Source organism: Panthera tigris, chromosome F3 (genome assembly GCF_018350195.1).
Source record: "Panthera tigris isolate Pti1 chromosome F3, P.tigris_Pti1_mat1.1, whole genome shotgun sequence".
Classification (NCBI taxonomy): domain Eukaryota; kingdom Metazoa; phylum Chordata; class Mammalia; order Carnivora; family Felidae; genus Panthera; species Panthera tigris.
Window position 1 is genome coordinate 51,618,676 of NC_056678.1, and position 21,587 is coordinate 51,640,262.

Genomic DNA, 21,587 nt, shown 5'->3' on the forward strand with positions numbered 1-21,587 from the left:
TACATACATACATGCATATATACATACATACTGGAAAAACAGAAAAAATTTTAAATTAAAAAATATTTGGCTATGATGTCTTTAATCCTTAAAAACATTAAACCACCTATAAAGAAAGGAATATATGAGGTTAAACAGCATTCACATTTCTATATGCTTTGAAAATAAGAAGTCAAAAACATCAAAATAATGTATTAAGAAATAAACCTAACAAATATCAATCAACTAACTTGACAAAAATTTAGAAATTTCTCCTTGAAATAAGCTGTATACAGAAGTATATATAAACATATATTTATGGGTAAATATGAATATAAATGTTTTTATTTGTACCTGCCGTACTTGATGTGCTGTAGTAATTCAAAAGTGTAAAAGTTGCAGACATTATACATCTTTGTGGGCTTGAAAAGGATATAATAGAGATTATTTGTTTCTAAACAATAGCAACAAATGTTTGTCCTACATAAATTTTCTATTTCTCTGTAATATCAGAAAACTAATTAGACAGTTGAAGATGTTACCAAAAATAAGACAGAAAGACTGTTTTGTTATTATTAAGACATGCCTTCAGGATAATGAGAATTAAATTCACAAAAGGACATCTTGGCAAAATGCTCCCCATTGAATTTGATTCAGATAATACACATAAAAGAAAAGAATAAATTATTTTAATCTTGGAAGAAAACATTACAGTGTTTCACATACACCCTTCCATATTAATTCTAATTTCTATCATCTGGATTATGACATGAATATAACTTGGAATCTGTTATGAAACTTTGTACAACAATTGAAAGACATTTACCTATGTTCATATAAATAAAAATTATTACTCCTTTGACAGAGTTACATTTAGTTATGATAATCACTCTACCAACATTCCTAAAAAAAGTACTTTTTAAAAAATTATACTTTTATGAGCACCAAAATCTAACCAGAGTATTTTAAATTAAGATGGCATTTGAGGAACTTTAAATTATAATATGAATTTTTATATAAAGTTTTTAATAAAATCTAATGAGCTTTGGATTTGCCATGTGATCTTAGATAAGACATTCAATACCTTTGTATCTCAGTATCTTCAAGTTACCAAGTTAGGGATTTTAGCACAAAATTTTATTCCAATGATGAAGTTTCCTGATTCATATTAATTTGTAGCCAAATCATTTGAATATATAACTTATTTAATGATAATAAGAAAACAATAGACTTCTAGAGTAAGATTCTAGGATCAGCCACATTTTAGTGTCTGTGTTGGTTTAGAATGACATTCCACAAACTTGGATTTGTCCAAAAATATCAAAAACAGAAAAAATACATGGGGAAGAGGAAGGTCAGCACACACATTTCAACATGTTTGAAATTAAAATTCAGGACAAGGGATTTTTTGAATGAGTTATCCAACTGAATTTCCTAGGAATTTGGTATATGAAATTGGAATATCTTTCTTCAGATTTTAAATACATATAGATTAATGTAACTTTTTTTTGTTTTCCTCTAAGTTTAGCAAGTTTCTGAGCATTCAGGATGCAATGCAGTTATTTTCTTGAAAGTCAAATGGCTATTTTAAAAACTATAGTTATAGGGGTGCCTGGGTGGCTGAGTTGCTTAAGCCTCACACTCTTGATTTCTGCTCAGATCAAGATCTCACGGTTTGTGGGATTGAGCCCTGCATTGAGCTCTGTACTGACAGCAACAAGCCTGGTTGAGATTCTCTTATCCCTTAGTCTCTGCCCCTCCCCACTCAGGCTTGAACACTCTCTCTTGAGACAGCCAAAATAAATAAATGAACTTAAATAAATAAAAAACAAATAAATAAATAAATAAATAAACACTTGAGTTATAATTTTGTAGTTTTTATTAGATAGGAAGGTATTTTGTTACTTTTAGAAAAAAAGGAATTGACTAGGGTGTGTATAAAATAGATACACATAATCTATACATATCTTAACAATTGTACTTTTTAAAATAATAAGATAATATAGAATACTCTATTTATAATAACAGTAAAAATATAAAACAAACTTTGATAAACATAAATATGGAAAGCTTTTATGAGGAAACTTTAAAACTATTATCAAGATGTTTATTATTTCTGTAATATATTAGCTCAGCATCATTCCATTAAGAATAACAAAAGCATTCTATATTTAATTTGAAAAAAAAACCTACAACATGCAAAAATACCAGAGCCACTATAAAAAATAAAATGAAGGACTTTTTGCCATTTTTTTTTATTTTTAAAGAACCAGCATAAAACTACATGTATTAAAATATAATCTTAGGTAAGAATACCCATATAGATAAATGCAATATATTATATTCCGAAATATTATTGTAATTATGTTTGGAATTTTTATATGTTAAAAATAATAAGTATTTTAAATTACTAAGAAATGGATAGGTTATTTAACAAGGTGTCTGTAATAACTTGTTAGCACTTGGAGAAAAATAAGAATGCCTCTTTATTTTTAAAACTCAAGCAAAGTTCCATAGGCAAAATAATTAAAACATTAAAAAATTAAACCATGTAATAAAGAATGGTGAATGAATATTTTATAAACTTGGAATGGGAAGAGCTTTTTAAACAAAACCCATTGGGTTTCAAAACCAGGAAGCCATAAAAGAAAATATTGATTATTTTGACTATACCCAAACTAGACTAGCCATTTAATATAAGTTACCACAAATAGCAAAAGGAAGATGAAAATCCAGTGAAATATTTTCAACACATTTGAAAAAGGCTAATTTCCTTAATAAAGAGATATTGCAGTATAGGAAAAAAAGGATTGATCAGAAATAGAATACCAATGACCAGTAACAATGAAAAAAAAAAGATTAACCTCTCTTATATTTCAAGATATGTAAATAAAAACAGTGATGATACAATTTTAATCATATTGGAAAATTATAACACCTAAGTGACTATCAGAATGTTATAGTAAGTATCAGTTAAAGTTAAGAAGTCAGGGACTCCTGGGACTCATTAGGTTAAATGTCTGACTCTTGGTTTCGGCTCAGGTCATGATCTCAAAGTTTGTGGGTTTGAGACCCATGTTGGGCTCTGCACTGAAAGCACAGAGCCTGATTAGAATTCTCTCTCCCTACCCACTTCTCTTTGCCCCTCCCTGCTTGCTCTCTCTGTCACTCAAAATAAATAACTTTAAAGAATAAATACATACATTTAAGAAGCCAATACCCTCACATACTATTGGTTAACATGTAATTGTACCGTCATTTGGGAGAACATGTAATCAAAACTGTCATTGGGATTATCCATCAAGAAAACTTTTTTTGTAATATAAATCACTTTACCCTTCAATTCTACTCCCTAAATAGATGACACATAATTTTCCAAAGGTATGTTATAGGCTTTCCCTTACAATTTTATTTGAAATATGTTTTAAAAGTGGAATTATTTAAATGCCTATGAGTATGAAACTGATTTTATAAAGTTCATTAAAGTTATACAATTCTCATATTACAGAATAAAACAATGAGAAAAAATATGTGTTCTGAAATGGGTAGATTCCAAGATTCTGGTGAAGTGACTCCCATGTAGCATTTTCAAAATTTGCCTATTAATTAATAAATATGCTGCATACTTTTTATCATTTATATTCAATGCTATGTATCACAGTACACAATGTGTGAAGTGTAGGTTAAATACATACTTTTGAATAAGCTAATGTTATTTCATTCAGCCATTAATTTTTATCCCTATCTCTCTGCAGTTTAAGGTTAAATGTTATTCTTATCCAGGTAGGAACACAGAAGTCTTTCAACAAATAATAGACATATAAAAAATAACAAATACCAATTGTAATACTAATATCTAAATTTATCAGCCATGCTCTGTGCTCCAGGCCTTTAGCCAATTGCTGTAAATACATTATCTCATTTAATTATCATACTTATTCTATGATTTAGATATCAAACTCATTTTAAATAACAGATACGTTTAACAAACTTAAATACTTGTGTTCATTTATATTGCTAATAAGTAGCAGAGTTGTTCTGCTTTAAGAACCAAAGTCTGTGTTAAACTACAAACCCTTGCCTCTTCATATTTTCATGGGAACTATCACTTACAGTCTCTCTGTGTCTCTCACTCTCTCAAAATGGCGAAAGTTTCGTTATCTTTCCTGTTTTTTTTAATATTTTTAAATAAATTCTATCACATGGAACTGTTGTAAATTGTTGGTAAACAGTGAATGTCAGAGATGAAAAACATATTCAGATTCTTAAATAAATCATTGACTAACATGGACTACAAAGATAAAAACAAACAAAGGAGAGTCATCAGCAGTATTTAAGATGAATGGAGAAAGGGAATCCATGAAAGAAACTGGGAAACATTTGCATTTAATTTTATTATTATTATTATTATTATTATTGTTATTGTTACTATTATTATTATTGTTATTTAGAGAGACACATAGCACAAGCTGGGGAGAGGAGCAGAGGAAGACAGAGAGAGAATCCCAAACTGAGCATGCAATCCAACCTGGGGTTCAATCCCACAACCCTGGGATCGTGAACCCAGCTGAAATCAAGAATCTGCTCAACTGGCTGAGCCACCCAGGTGCCCCATGGGGAACATTTTTATAGAGGTAAGAAGTATATAAGGGGAGTGTTCAAAGAAATGAAAAGATGAATTTTGCTAGATGAATAGATGCTTAACATTATGAGATGGAGTCATAACAAAATTTTAGATAGCTAGGTTGTTACTGATGACCCCAATTGTTTCTTTGGAGAGATGGGGGCAGGGAATTTGTTTGGGAGGTTAGGGTATACATATAAAATGAGAAAATATGAATTGTAACTAAAGAAGACTGCAAGCAGTATGACACATCAAGAGAAGCAATAAGATGGTAAAAGGGGAAAGTGAAGACAAAGACATAGTTCTATTTTAAAATTTTAATGTTTCACATTGAAGACATGAGATTTGATGCTCATAGGAAATAAAGAAAAGAACATGAGAAAATATCTATGAGAGAGAGTTAAGTAACTTGATAAAACCTAGCCTCAAGGGATAAATGAGGAAATATGATTCCAAACATGTGTGGATTATCCTTGGATAGGAAGAAGAACATTTTTTCTTTCAGCGAGTGTGAAAGGAAATTAAGACAAGAAGGTTCATCTTTCTAAGTTAAGTAAAAGGAATTTTTAAGTAAAAAAGTAAAAGGATTTATATTTTCTTCTGAAGTAAAACTCAAGATCATTTGCTAACAGTGAGATCAGAGTTGGACTGGTGAAATCTTTGAATAATTCTAGAGATCATCCGAAAGACTGGAAAAATATAACAGGTTATTGTCCAGTTTTCTGGTGTGAACTGAATTTGGAACTCATGAAAATAACTATATAAAGCACTTAAATATGTCCTTTTACACTAGAAGTTCACTAAATTCTGGAAATAAAAATGGAGAAGATTTTTGGTTGATTCAGAGGTTGGATTTTGGAGGGCAATTGTGAGAGAACATCGAGGGGAACAAGGGAGTTGATATTGGGAGGCGAAATGATTCAAATGATCAATAATTATTGCATCAATTTGATAAGTATTTTATCTGTATGAAGCCTGTGGTAGTAACTTCCAACCCCTCAACTATTTGATTTGCTTCCTAATGGTTTCTTTCAGTACCTTTCCTTCCAAATGCACCTTCTAGTCGATGCTCCATTGCTTGTCCTTTCACTTTCTATTAATTAACTTTAATTGCCTTGTGCAGTTTCCTTTCTCTGGAATCTGTATTCCAGGTGTTAGAAATGTTTAGATACCATGAAGAGTAGAGGCACTAGAAATGCATGGACATCACACCAGAAACTGCACGGCAATCTTATGTCCCTTGCGAGTCACAATTCTTCATGGTAGCAATTGAAAGTTTTCTGATAACTCATTAAACTACTTATCCTATATCTATCTATCTATCCATCATCTATCTATATATATATATTTACACACACACATACATATGTATGTGTATATATACATACAAAGACACATTGGATGGATGAAAGGTGTACACACATATAGAACTTTTCATGGAAATCTGGTTAGAGGAGACACTAACCTTAAAAATTTTTTTCAAAATATAGTGAGTACTGTCACCAGAGAAGGACAATATAATGTAGGGACACATAGAGGAAGCAACTAACAAAGAAGTGGAAAGTCAGGGAGAATCTACATTGAAATTTGTGTGATTGAAATAGTTCATGTTGCTAAAGAGTAGGGAATGTCAGATGATTGTAGACAGAATCGAGGGTGCCAACCTCAGAGATAGCCTGATGCACTAAGAAGAAAACCATTTGTGCTGCAGGATAGCATATGATGAGAGGGGGGACACTCTGGGGAAGAATGTATTTGGGGAAACATCTCTGGGAAAGGATGAGTTATCAATATGCATGTTTTGATGAATAGTGGGTAATCACTAGTGGGAAAACCCAGATTTCTAGAAAGAAAAACATCTAATTTATGTGAGAGTGAAATGACTGTACTAGAATTCCCATGTGGTCTGCTCTGGCATGGTACAGTTTGAGGAGCGTGAAGCTTGAGGGGTTTTTTTTGTTTTTGTTTTTGTTTTTTTGCAGCTCCTGTTACAGTTATGAACTGTACTAAAAACACCACCACAAATAATGGGCAGGGCAAAGTTTTGAGCAATACAGAAAAATATAAAGAAGAAATGAGGATCACCTGTCATTCTACCAGAGTTGTTGCCCATACTTAGTATTTTTTAAGTGTTTATTAATTTATTTTGAGAGAGAGAGCACAGGGAATGGGGCAGAGAGAGAGAGAGAGAGAGAATCCCAAGTAGGCTCCACACTGTCAGCCCAGAGTCCAACTTGGGGCTCAATCTCACAAACCATGAGATCATGACCTGAGCCGAAATCAAGAGTTGGAAACTTAACCAACTGAGCCACCCAGATGCCTCTACGCTTAGTATTTTAATAAATTTCTTTCTATTGATTTTCTTCACTTATAAGAAGGTATCATTTTACTTAATAAGGATCACATTTATTGATGTATCCATGAGCCCCTAGGAACTCTTGTTCTTACATTTTACCAAAGGTAGGGAATTATTAAAAAAAAAAACCAACATAATCTCTTTTTGGTTTGCATATGTGCAAATTTTATGTAGTAATAGACTTAAGAGAGACAACTTCAAATTGATTCTTATTTCAGCATACTTCCAACCCAGAAGCTATCTCCTAATGCGATTTCCTCAGATATCCTCTCCTGGAGATGAATATTCTCTCTAACTGTGGCTCAAATATGTTTTCATAAAAGGGCACTTAGAGCTGCTTTGGAAATTGCTATGATAATTGCCAAAATATTTGACCACTTAAAATCTCTTGATGAAATTATCCTAATCACATTCCTCACTGCCTGTGCTCTGTCGCTCTTTCCCTCTCTTTTGCTCTGTCACTAGTCGGTCTTCTTTCAGCCCAGACAAATGTGAAAATGAAACTTCACAGGCAACATAGCATCTATCCCTTTTTCTAATAAGAACAATTTAAAAGTGTAAAGTATGTAAGAGAAATATGTGTCCTCAACTGGCAAACACAGACTGTGTGAAAATATCTGCTGCTTTCAGCATCCTGAGTGATTTTAGAGATAAGAAGGAAAACAGGCAAACAAAATCTGCTTTAGAAGAAAAAGATTTGGGTCTAAATCAGACATCCCTTTGTGATTTGGCAAGTTTTCTAACTTCACATACGCTCTGCTTCCACATCTGTAAAATGGATTTAATAGTACACATTAGAAAAGCATTTAGAAAATAAAAAGGAGATATTGTGTTTAAAGTGTAGGCTATATACTAAAAACTCAAAAATACAATTTCCTTTCCATTTCCTTCAATTGCGATCTTCAAAACCCATGTTTTTAACCCCCGTTTAAAAAAATTAAAGTGTGATTGGTGTACATCATATTATTTCAGGTATACCATGTAGTGATTCAATATGTGTATGCTTTGCAAACCAAACACCACTATACATCCAGTGACTCTCCATCACCATACAAAGTTAATACAATTTTATGACTGTATTCCCCATGCTGTACATTTCATCCCCCTGATTTATTTATTTTATGACTTTAAGTTTGTATCTCTTGATCCCATTTATCCATCAGCCCCCCTCAACTTCCATCCTCTCTGGCAACCCACTCTGTTTTATGTATTTATGATTCTGAGTTTTATTTTGTTTTGTTTGTTTTGTTTTTTAGATTTTACTTGGAGCTAACATCATGTGGTATATGTCTTTCTCTGTTGAATTATTTCACTTTGCAAAATACCTTCAAGGTCCACCCATGTTTTCACAAATAGCAAAATTTTGCTCTTTTTTTATGGTACATACTACATCTTCTTTGTCCATTCATCTATCAACAGACATCTAAGTTGTGGTCATATCTTGGCTATTATAAACAATGCAATAAACATAGGGGCGCATATATGTTTCCATATTTCTGTTTTTCTTTTCTTCAGGTAGACACACTCAGAAGTGGAATTGTTGAATCATATTTTTATTATCTCTTTGTATTATTTTTATTTTTTGGAACTTCTAAACTGTTTCCAGTGGTTGCACCAATTTACCTTCTACCAACAGTGTATGAAGATTCTCTTTTATCCACATTCTGGCCCACCTTTGTTACTTCTTGTCTTTCTGATAATAACCATTCTGGCACGAAGTGATATCGATCACCATTTCTCTGATGATTAGTAATGCAGAACATCTTTTCATGTGCCTGTTGCTGTGCTTTATAGTCAATACACATTAAAAGCTTATTGTACTACACCAAAATATTTTACTGTAGAATAATTTTTAAGTACTCTATCAATTATACATAAGAAACTTATTAACCTGTAGGCTCCTATTATTGCCATAATCCTAGTAGATATTCTGTAATAGTTGTTTTCCCAAGTTGTGAAAACTGGTACATATCATCAAATACTAAAATCTGAATGCCTATTTATCATTAAAGATGTAGCTCAAGGTTGGTTCAGCCGATCGGCCTTCCCAACATTCTCAAACTTTCTTGCCAATCTCACCCTATCATACCATAACGCACTAACCTTTTCTCTTTTAATATACCTACCAAATTATGAAAATAATATTTTTTTGCCTTACATGGTTGAATCTGTGGGCAGCTATCATCATGAGAAAAGCCCTATTATAAGTCTAATGCCTAGAACAGAGAATGATGTTAATTATCTTTCCTGAATAGCTGGAGGAATATAGAGAGAAAATAAGGAGAATAAGGAGGAAAAAGATATAAGGAAAATAATTACAAAAATTAATTATGAATAAGTGGCTTTATAAGAACTTAAAGATTGCTACATGGATGGCTTTGATAACTTCCATTACTTGATAAAGTCAGATACCAGGTGTATTGTTTATTTATTTTTTAAATTTTGTTAATGTTTATTTATTTTTGAGAGAAAGAGACAGAGCCTGAACAGGGGAGGGGCAGAGAGAGAGGGAGACACAGAATTTGAAACAGGCTCCAGGCTCCAAGCTGTCAGCACAGAGCCTGACGTGGGACTCAAACTCACGAGCCAACACATGAGATCAGGACCTGAGCCAAAGTTGGACGTCCAACCGACTGAGCCACACAGGTGCCCCCCAGGTGAATTGTTTTAATAGGCAGTATCAAAAGTTCAGAGCTATTTTATTTAAAATATATATCCTTAAAATATGCTATAATTTAATATAGGTTTCTATATTAGTGAGTATGATTAGTATCATTCCTATTCTAAATTAGAAATTATCTTATGCAAACTTTTTAATGATTTATCTGTGATTGTTTCACCCTGAACATAAGAAAAGCTAGCATAATTATCAGTGTGATCGAAAATAATTTTGACAGACTATATTATGATTTCCTTTCCTTGAGGGCTGGGGGAAGAAAGTAATAATATGTGTGATATTAAATTGTGTTCACAGTTTGTTCAAAATATAGGATAGATCAAAACAGCTTCCTATAGGCCAACATGACTTAGCTGAAGTTTTTGTTTCCTTACCGAACTCTGTCTGCATAAGACTGATGTAGTAACTGAGCTACAAATAATTAAACTTCTAGTCTTATGATCAGGCCTTTGAAGAAAAAAAATCAATATGTTTCATGTAAGTCAGTTTCAAATAAATCAAATTAGGGAAGAGTCCCATGAGCAGTAGTTATTGTCCTAAAGGGCAGGGAGAAGGGAGGGAAGGATATTGTAGACCAGTTCTCTCATCCTGGATACACAGTAGAATAATTTGTGAAGCTTTAAAATTATCAATATATCATCACCAACATTATTGGTGATTTAATTTTTCTGGAACCAGGATGAGCATTTCTATTTTCAGGACAGCTTAGCAAGCAACAGCACGGGGCAGGTCGGTTTGGGAACCACTGGCTTATAGGGAACATGTTAGAAATCTTAGCTAGAGACAGATGTAATGCACTTCTTTGAGATGCTATTTTGGTTCACTCCCACTATTTTTCACAAAGCATTAACCAAACAAAAAGACTGAATTGAAGATAGGGGCTGTGATGGGATAGGTAGGTGTGTTTTTGTTTTTGTTTTTGTTTTTAATTTCCTTTCTAAAAGCACACATTGGGCATGCTATCTCTCTCTCTGTCTCTCTTTCTGAATTGCTTTATATAGTTGCCTTATATTGATAGACTGAAGTTGAAGTAGCTATCTTGTATTTTTTGTATTTATCAAAAAAATAATAAAGGAACTTACAACCTTATATCTACGAGACCGTGCAATAGTAATTCTTCAACTGCCATTAAAAGAATTATGTTGCTTGTAAGTACCATAAAGTAATACACATAGAATACTGTAGAGTAATATAACACAGTAGTTAGTCTATTCATTTTTAAATAAATACTATGAACACTATAAGTTATATATACACGTTTTTTAAAGCTGGATGTTTGCAGTTTTACAGACAAAAGCTAGCCATACCTAAATAGCGTATTTAAATGTTTCACATAGTACACAAGTCATTGGATTAATATTCTTTCTCCAATTAGCAAGTTATCAGTCTGACACTTTGCAGTAACAATTATAGCCCAAAAGAACCTGACTTGTTAGGCTTTCATATATGTTATCAACATCTGTTAATTACCAGCAGACTCTTTCCATACCTACTGTTATTATAACAGTAAATCATGTTACAATCTGCTCTAGCTCTACAAGATTATTAGTTCCTAATTATCATTTGAGCAACTTAGCGGCAAAGTGATTCAGTTAAAGGAAAAAAAAAAAAAAAGAAACAATCAGAAACAATCACCAAAGACTTTGAGGATGCAGGGAAATTTGTTCTATAGTAGAAGGCTATGGGGAGATATGAAAAGTCTGGATTTGATCTGAAGACATTAAACACAAAGAAAGAGATAATTAGATCTCAAGTATATATCAATGATCTGATGGCTATTAGAAAGATCTAGGACACGGAATTAAGCAATCTTTGTGGCTAACTGAATTTGGGAACTGGTGAGGGAAATGTTTATGTTATTTTCAAGTTTCTAACTGGTAAAATTGTGTGGATAATAATGTGCCTGCAACTCCTATGATATTATTCCATTTTATATTATTAGGCAGAACATGTTGAATTACTTGTCATATAATATCTCATGAATAAAAAAAAACTAAGACTTAAATAAGACCAATCACACACATATCTATGTTCATTTTCAACTAATTAACAATAACAGCAAAATTGTTGAAAAAGCAACAGGGAAATGCAGCAGCTTAGTATAGAAATACTTTTAGTACAATTCAGTTTAGGATCACAATACTTTCATCAGAATATATGTCAGGGCAAAATGACACTGTACTTAAAAGGCTATTTTAAAGATTTAGTTGAGGTATGAAGTTAAGAGAATAAAAAAGTAAGATTTGAGAGAACTGAACACTGGGGAGCCTTCCCAAAATACAGATACTGTTAGTGAAGAGTCAGAGGAATTGGATAAATTAAAAGAACATTGAAAAAAATTGATGAAAGAAAACTTTTCAATCACAATGTTTCAGTTGCATTAAAAAAAAACTACATTTGAGATTTTCTTGGCTCAAACTTGGATAAGCAGTAGGTGTTTCTGTGGAAACCTATTTATAACAGAGCTGCATATTAGAGAAAATGGGAACAAGATGTTCTTATTAGAGCTATTCTCCTTTCTTAATATCTCTATAACAAAAAGAGTTACTGGTGATCTGTATAAAATAGATTTATTTCATCCTTTAATTGCATTTTAAGAAGTTCACTTATAAATGCATGCACATAAGAAATACTAATGCATGCTATAAGAACAGTTGAAAATTTAATCTGTGTTACATCTAACATGCTGGTAGATAGGACAACATTTCACACAGATAGTTGCTGTTATTTTTTGTCAACTCTTAGTTACATGCTAATTTTCTTTTATTCAGCTAAATTTATTACAGTAACTGTCAGTGTAAAATTTGGTGAATTTTGGCAAATTTAAACAAGTCTGTAAGCAAAAATACAATCAAGATATAGAACATGCTCCTTCCTCAGAAAGTTTAATCATGTTCCCTTCAAGTTACTTTCTATCTTCCAGAGACTAATGTTGTTTTTATTTCCATCAGATTTTGCTTATCCATCAGCTTCATATAAATAGAATTATGCAGCATATATTGTTTATATGTCCGTCTTTTACACTCAACACAATGCTTTTGAAAAATCAATGTTTTTGTGAGAAGCAGACTTATTCCATTGTATAATATACAATATTTTTACCCACTCACCTTTTGAGAATGTTCTTTTTAATTTCTAATTGGCTAAGGTTTTTTTCTATGATTATGAATAGGTATTGAATTTTTAAAGTGATTTTACTGCATCATTGAAATAAAGGTTTTTCTCTAACATAATGATTTTCATTGATTGACTGAATTTTGAATAATGAATAAATTCTGCATTCCTAGTACAATCCATACTTGGTCATGTACTATACTATTTATTTATTTTTATTTTTATTTGTGAGAGAGCGAGCATGAGTAAGGGAGAAGGGTAGAGGGAAAGAAAGAGAATCTCAAGCAGGCTCTGTGCTCAGTACAGAGCCTGACCTGGGGTTCGATCCCATGACCTTGGGATCGTGAGCTGAGCTAAAATCTAGAGTTGATGCTCAACTGACTGAGCCACCCAGACATTCCATACTGTATTTTTTTATAGTCCTGAATTTTAGCAAATATATATTAAGAAATAATAGTTACTCTACAAAAACGGTTCCAGAAATTAGAAAGGGATGGAATAGTCCTTAACTCATTTATATAAGGACAACATTATCCTAATACTAAAACAAGATGGTCATTACAACAAAAGAAACTATAGACTAATATCCTTCATGAACATAGACAAAAAAGTCCTTACTTTGACTTTATAGTATAACAAGTCAATAATATCCAAGATGCAAAATTCGTCACGACCAAGTACTATTTTTCCCAGGAATGCAAGGTTGGCTTATTGTATGATAGGCTGAATTTCCCACCAAAAATAAGTTTCCAAATCCATAGAATCTGTGAACATGTTTACTTATATGGTCAAAGAAATTTTGCAGATGTGATTAAGTGAGGCATCATGATATGGGAAGATTATACTGAATTATCCACGTGTCCCCTAAATTTAAAAACAAGTATCCTTATAAGAAAGAAGTAAAGGAGATGTAACTACAGAATAAGAATGTCAGAGTATACAGCATAAGAAAGACTCAATCAGTTGCTGCTTTTAAAGATGGAGAAAAAGGCCATGAGCCAAATTAATAAAAGTAGTCTGTAAAAGCTGGGAGATACAAAGAAACAATAGAGCTGCCAGGAGGAAAAAGGCCTGAATACACTTTGGTTTTAACACAGTGAGATCTAGTTCAGACTTTCAACCGCCAGGACAATAAGAAAATAAAAATGTGAGGGGCGCCTGGGTGGCTCAGTCAGTTAAGCGTCCGACTTCGGCTCAGGTCACGACCTCGCGGTCCGTGAGTTCGAGCCCCGCGTCGGGCTCTGGGCTGATGGCTCGGAGCCTGGAGCCTGCTTCCGATTCTGTGTCTCCCTCTCTCTCTCCCCCTCCCCCGTTCGTGCTCTGTCTCTCTCTGTCTCAAAAATAAATAAACGTTATAAAAAAAAAAATGTGTTTTAACACAAAATTGTGTTGTTTTAAGATGAAGCTTGGGTCAATTTACTAGCATAATAACAGAAAACCAGATTAACAGACTAAGAAAAGACATATTTTTGTCTTTAGAGATGCAGAAATATTTAAGTGTATGTGCAAAAACTAAACAAAACACAAGGCAGCAAGCATTCATGTTTACCTAAATGGTTTTTCTGTTGTCATTCCCTTGACATCTGGAACAGTACAAGGAATTCTGCTTTTAACATATTTATTCAGAATTCAACACTGCAATAAGGCCAAGAAAAGGAAAAAATAAAGTGCAGACTTCCAGTTACGTTTATGTCATATACAACGTAGTATCTATAGTTAAGAATATTGTGTTGTATATTTGAAAGTTGCTAAGGGAGTAGCTCTTAAAAGTCCTTATCCCAAGAAAAAATATTGTAACTATGTATGATGACAGATGTTAACTAGACTATTGTGGTGATCATTTTGCAATGTATACAAATGTCAGATAATTATATTGTACACTTGAAACTAATATAATGTTGCATGTCAGTTATTCCTTGACAAAAATAAGAAAAAAGAAAAAACTGCCAACAGATTGGAAAATAAAAGAAATCATATATATATATGCAATTATCATGACTGTCTATCTAGAAAACTCCTAACAAATCTATAATGATCTAGTAGCAAGGTAAATGAGTTTAGCAAGGTCTCAAGAAACAAGGTAATTAGGGAAAATCAATTGTATCTCTATATGTTATTAATGGGTAACTGGATACTGTACACTTAAAATTGGCACTTTTTATTCAAGTAAATTATACACAAATTAAAGCTGATTTAAAAAAATCAATATTTTAAGACGCTTGGGAGAAGTGTCTAATGTTACCTGAAGATTCACAAGTCCTATATAAGACCAAGTCTGATAATATTTGTATATGGACATCTCTAATCTATTATAGTTTGTGCATTCAAGAAATAAAAAACACTATATTTCAGATTCTTGAGAGAAAACAGAGTGGAATGAGGAAAAAATGAATATTTAATTAATATCTTTAGAATAAGCCAGATGTCACTGTGCCAACACTTACAGAAATCATCTGATTCCATTTAGAGCAGGGAAAATTACTGGTAGCTAGTATCTACCACAGCCATTAGGGAGGAACAGAAAGACAATGTGTACCCGAATGAGTGAGGATCACCATTGCCATTTGCTCAGTCCTCCAAATTAGACTCCATCATTGCTCTCACTGAATTCTCTATGCTATTACAAGTAAATACCTTATAAAATTTGAAAATAGTCAATAATCAGACCAGGTGATTCATCATTCAAGAATAGTTTTAAGAGTAAGAATTTTAAAATTAAGATATTTCCAATTTTATTCAAGTAAAGCAGAATCATTTTTCCAGTTTTATTGAGAAATAACCAACATATATCTTGGCGTAAGTTTAAAGCTGTACGGCGTGATGGGTTAATTTACACATATTTTTAAATGATTATCGCAATAGGTTCAGCTAACATCCATCATCTCCTAAAAATATACAATACAAAAAAAGAGGAAAAAAGAAACGAAAAAAAGAAATTCTACTTATGATGGTAACTCTTAGGATTTACTCTCTTAACAACTTTACTGTATATAATTCAGCACTTTTAACTACAGTCTTCATGTTGTACATTAAATCCCCTGTACTCATTATTCTTATAGCTGGAAAGCAGAGCCACTTTTATTTTCTTTCCAGAAATGTAATGTCATAAGAAAGGGGGAAAAGTTCAAGAAATGAGATATGAATGTATGCTTTAGTTTTGTATTTTTCAGTAAATGTTCCAAAGCTAATGTTAGCCCATTCTTAATGTGGTTTCCCTCCGTTACCTTACAATTTAATTCATTATGCTTTATTTCTTATTCAGGGACACCAACCATGTTATGTGTGTGCTGGTTCTTACCATTCAGATTTTTCTTAAAGAATTCAGAAATGGGGCTTGTTGTATCTGATAACATCTGGGATTTCCATTTCGGGAAGTCCAATCACACCATTGCTAGGGGATGCCATAGATGTGGAGGACTCTGGATACATTTGCATATTTTACTTTAATATTTTATTGCCTTTTGAAGAAAATGCTAGAATTATAAAATCTAAAGAAAATATACTATTTGTCCAACATAAATTCTGTTATTATGTGAGTTATTTTATAACAGAGATAAAGAAGTTTTACTGGTAAGCAAGAAGCTACAGAAGATACGTAAATCCATAGGAAGCCAGCAAGTTGATCTCCAAGTGTCATTTTTTTACCGTGAGGTATTTTTCTTACTATATCAAAGGCAAATATCAAAGCCAGTCATTTTCTGAATAGTGTTATTTAACACATTTCTTAACAAATTTCTTAATCAATGAGATATGTGGATACAGGATGAAGATTTTCTTTTTGCTGACCTTTGCTGAGTACGCTTATCATGCTTTCTGTGAGTCTCGTATTATTTGATATGAAGTCTAGGATTAAACTGATCCCCATTGTATGATCTGAAAAGAAAGGAAGATTTATCTTGATCATTATATTCAAGCACATTGTTATATTTGTAGACTAAATTTCAAGGTAAAAGATGATCCAGAAGAAAGGAATGCCTCTATTTTTCGCATTACATATCATAAGCTTGTATCTCCACTGGGAGATCCTTCTTCATGTCTCTGGCACCTTTACAGTTCTATGCATTAACAGATATAAAAGCTAGACAGAGTGTCCCCATGTGGACAGATACATTGTTTTTAATTTTGTATTCTATTTTTATTTTTAGAGAGAGAGCACACGTGCACATAAGCACATAAGCATGGAGCCCAACACAGGGCTTGATCTCACAGCCCTGGGATCACAACCTGAGCTGAAACCAAGAGTTGCATGTCTAACCAACGGAGCCACACAAGTGACGCAAACAGATTTATTTACATGTGGAGACAGTGCAGGTCAAATTCTCCTTCCTTCTTCTGAAGAAGTTTTGCTTATATTCCGGGGGGGGGGGGGGAAGAAAGGATAAGATGTTTCTCATAGGCAAAGTGTGGACAAGTTCATCAGTGGTCCCTGGTAAGATCAAAGTTCCCTAACCTGAGTATATCTCAACTGTGACACAGATCACCATGTACTCAGCATCTACCTAGGCACGTTCTGCATTATTCCCACACTTGAAGGACAAAGGAATCAAATGTGAACATAAAGTTCATGTTCTCTTCAGTGCCATGAGCAATATTCTGTCTAAATCCAATTAAACTCTTTGTTTTCTTATCACTAACTATATATTAATATGTATCAATAACTCTATATTATTAACTATATAATAATAAGTTTCTTATCACTAACTAAATATATAAACTATATATATATTAATAACACACATTAATACATACAAATATGTATATCTCACACATATTTCAAAATAAAAACTATAAAGGTTAACAAAAATCCCAATAGTAACAATTTATAACAACAGTTTGAATGAGCACAACTTAAATTCTGAGACAAAGCAAGAATCATGCTGCACTGAAAGTATAATACTCCAAATCCTATACACTTAAAATTATAAAAAGCAGGCATAACACAAAGATAAGAAAAATATCTAAGCAACTATCATCTGGAGAACAAAAGGTTTAACAGTGGACCTGAAATGTATGTTTTTATTTTTTCTAGAGACAGACCAGGGTGGTGGGGGGGAGAAAAGGTCCAGTAAAACTCCCTTAAAAACATGCTATTGACAGACTTCATTGTAAAAGCATTAATGATATTTATAAATGAGCCCCTACCTAAGGAATATTTGTCATAGAATGTATCTATTCTCTTTAGAATTGTTATGCTAAACAAATCTGTAATGTATAGATTTCTTTGTTAGCTCTTTGCAAAATATTAAATAATGAAATTATTAGGTATAAAATGGAAGAAGTTTCTTAAATGAAATATTTCTTTTTTGTGAAGTATCATTTGTAATCCTCATATATAAATGCTAGTTCACATCTTATACAAATGTGGTATGAAAGGAATGGGGAGGCTGAGTTGGCTGTTACCGATTTATTTCTATTTTGCCTTTACTTCACAATTGCTTGTGTCCTCAAAATTAATAGTAATACGTGATATTGGGTAAAATGCATGCTTCTTAGAAGTTTGATTTATCTCAGATCTAAAGCAGATTATTATTCTTCGTTTAAGAGAGAGAGAGAATGAGCAGAGTAGAGGGGCAGAGGGAGACAGAGAGAGAATCCTAAGCAGGCTCCATGCTTAGCACAGAGCCCAATGCAGGGCTGTATCCCATGACCCTGGGATCATAACCTGGGCCAAAATCAAGAGTCGGATGCTCATCCTACTGAGCCTCCCAGGCACCCGTAAAGCAGATTATTATTTTTTAATTTAGAATATCTAAGACTAATAATTTTGAAAAAACTATGTATAACAACTCATAACAAAAGAGATTACTTGTTAAGTGAAAGAGCTCTTTGGCCACAACATATAAGTTTCAACTCAGCACTTCCACTCAGAGATTCTATGGCCTTCAGCAATACGAGAAAAAAAAATGCTATAGTATCTAGGGCACACTTAGAAAACAGAAACCACACTAAGCATTTTAAGAGAGAGAATTTAATGTTAAGAATTGCTTTCAGGTTTTGCATAACTGAAAGAAATATTGAATATTAAACATTAAAGTAATGTGGAAACAGTAACTACTAGAAGAATCATGATCAGACCTGGAGAAAAAATGGAGTGTGAATTGGAGTTGTAAGAACCTAGACATTTGGAAAAGGACCCCGTGGCTCTAAAACCCAGACCTTTAAGGATGTGTTTCTGATGTTGGCACCTTTAAAGAGTAAGAATAAGGCTGTTTCTGGGAGTAACAAGCAAAGCTAGAGAGTAGAGTCACCTCTCCTTACCAGCCCGGAGTGCTGCCAAGGCAACATTGAGTAGAAGTGTAAGAAAACAGGAAGAAACATATCCCTTGCTACTCCCTCCTGCCTTCTAGTTTCTCTAAAATACTCCAAATTGGCAGAATTTCATAGATAACCAGACTTTAAAGTTTAAACCAGCTTGCATAGTCTAGCCCTTGAATCACAGGATATAGAGGGTAAATTTGGTGTTTATATGAAATAACAGCTTAGTAATTGGCACAAATTTCTATTTCAAAATATTGTTATGATGAAGAAATGAGTTTAATGTGAAATATGTCTCACTTTAAATACTTAATAATTACCCTCAATTACTAAGGTATATAGTTAAAATTTTATTTAAAAGAAAATTGAAACAGGGCAAGAAATACTAATCAAGAAAAAAAGGAAATTAGCACAATGAAATCAGTCATCCTATCTCTTCTTGACAATTGTATCTGTAGTACTTTGGACAATATCTGGCATTCAGTCGGTGCTCAAAAAAATATGAGTTGACTAAGTTTTTGAAAATATCACACGCATTAGTTATCTATTGCTATGTAACAATTTATTCTAAAATTAATGGTTTAAATTAATAAACTTTTTTCTCCCATAATATCTGTAGGAGAAGAATCAAAGAATTTATTTTATCTAGATGGTTCTGGATCAAAATCTCTACTATCAGTTTGTTAGCTGCACACACAGTCACCTTGAACTTTCTCTGTGGTGAATCCATTTCCAGACTCAAATGGCTGTTGAAAGTCTTAAAAAGATCTGCTTCAAAGTTCAGTCATATGGTTGTTAGAAGGAGGCTTGGTATTTATTCAATGGTGTTAAGAATTTACATTCACATAGAAATCTGCACACAGATGTTTACAGCATCTTTTTCATAATTCCCAAATTAGGAACAGCCAAAATGTCCTTCAGTAGATAAAGAGATAATAAACTGTGGTTCATCTAGATAATGGAATATTATTCAAGTGCAAAAGGATATGAGCTATGAGACCAGGAAAAGTGATGGAAGAACCCTAAATACCTATTACAAAATGAAAATAATCAATCTGGAAAAACTACTGACTGTGATTCCAACTACATGACATACTGAAAAAGGCAAAACTGTGGAGACAGTAAAAATACTAGGAGTTGCCAGGTTTGGGTTGGGGAAGTAGAGGGATAAATAATAGGTAGAGGAAAAGGTTATTTGGTGCAGTAAAAATACTCTGTATATTACCATAATGATTAATACATATCATTATATATTCATCAATCCATAGAATGTTAAAACCAAAAGGGAACCATAATATAAATTTTGGACTTTGGGTGATTATAGTCTGTCAGTTTAGGGTCATCAGCTGTAACAAATGTACAAAGCTGGTGGGGGGTGTTAATAACGGAGAAGGCTAGCTATTGTGAAGGCAGGAGGTATATGGGAAATCTCTTTAACTCCCCATAATTTTGCTATGAACCTAAAACTTTTCTAAAAAATTATCTTAATAGGAGCACCTGGATGGCTCACTCCAGTAAGCGACTAACTCTTGATTTTGGCTCAGGTCATGAGCTCATGGTTTGTGAGATGTGTGCTGTGAGCACAGAGCCTGCTTGGAATTGTCTCTCTACCTTTCTCTCTGCCCCCCTCTCTCTCAAAATAAATAAATAAACACTTAGAAATTATCTTTAAAAAAAAAATTAAAAATTAAAATATTTCTGAAAAAGTTTCTATGTACATTATCTTACTCTAAAAATATGTATCTGGGGCACCTGGCTGGCTCAGTTCGTTAAGTGTCTGACATCAGCTCAGGTTACGATCTCACGGTTCATGGGTTGAAGCCCCGCGTTGGGTTCTGTGCTGACAGCTCGGATCCTGGAGCCTGCTTTGGATTCTGTGTCTCCCTCTCTCTCTCTCTCTATGTCTCTCTCTCTCTCTCTCTCTTCCCCCCCCCATGCTCTATCTCTCCTTCAAAAATAAACATTACAAAATTAAAATTAAAAATACATATCTAAAATGATAATTTTACATGGTATATATTTATACATTTAATTGATTTATTATCCTTACCTGTTCTTCATGTGATCCTGTTATTTTTATTCTGACAAATGTATTTTTCAAATAGTCTTATGACTTTTTAATTGTCAGCTATTTAATTCAAGGTTTCGTTTTGGTTTTCGGCTAATAAAGTTGAAAATATTGACATTTTGATTCATCCTACTCTGTGGAGCATATTACTAATTTAAAAAATTGTATTCCCAATGTTTTCTTCTAGAAATCTGAGAAAAAATTGTGCAAAATGAAACACATTTCCTTTTTTCTACTGTATATATATTTGTGTAAATATGTATATGTTTATGTTTTGTGTGTGTGTAGATATTCAGTCCATATATTTTTATAGTTACTCATTTTTGCCTTCATTCATGAAGGCGTTTGTAGTGGTATCAGCAACAGAAGAAATTGTAGTAATAATCCAACATATTTTTTTAAATAAGAATAAAAAGATCGATATTGTTAAATCACACATTTTTCTTAGAAGTTTCATAAATACAAAAACAGCATTACTTTAGGTGCAATAGATAATTTTTCTAGCTTTAAAAAA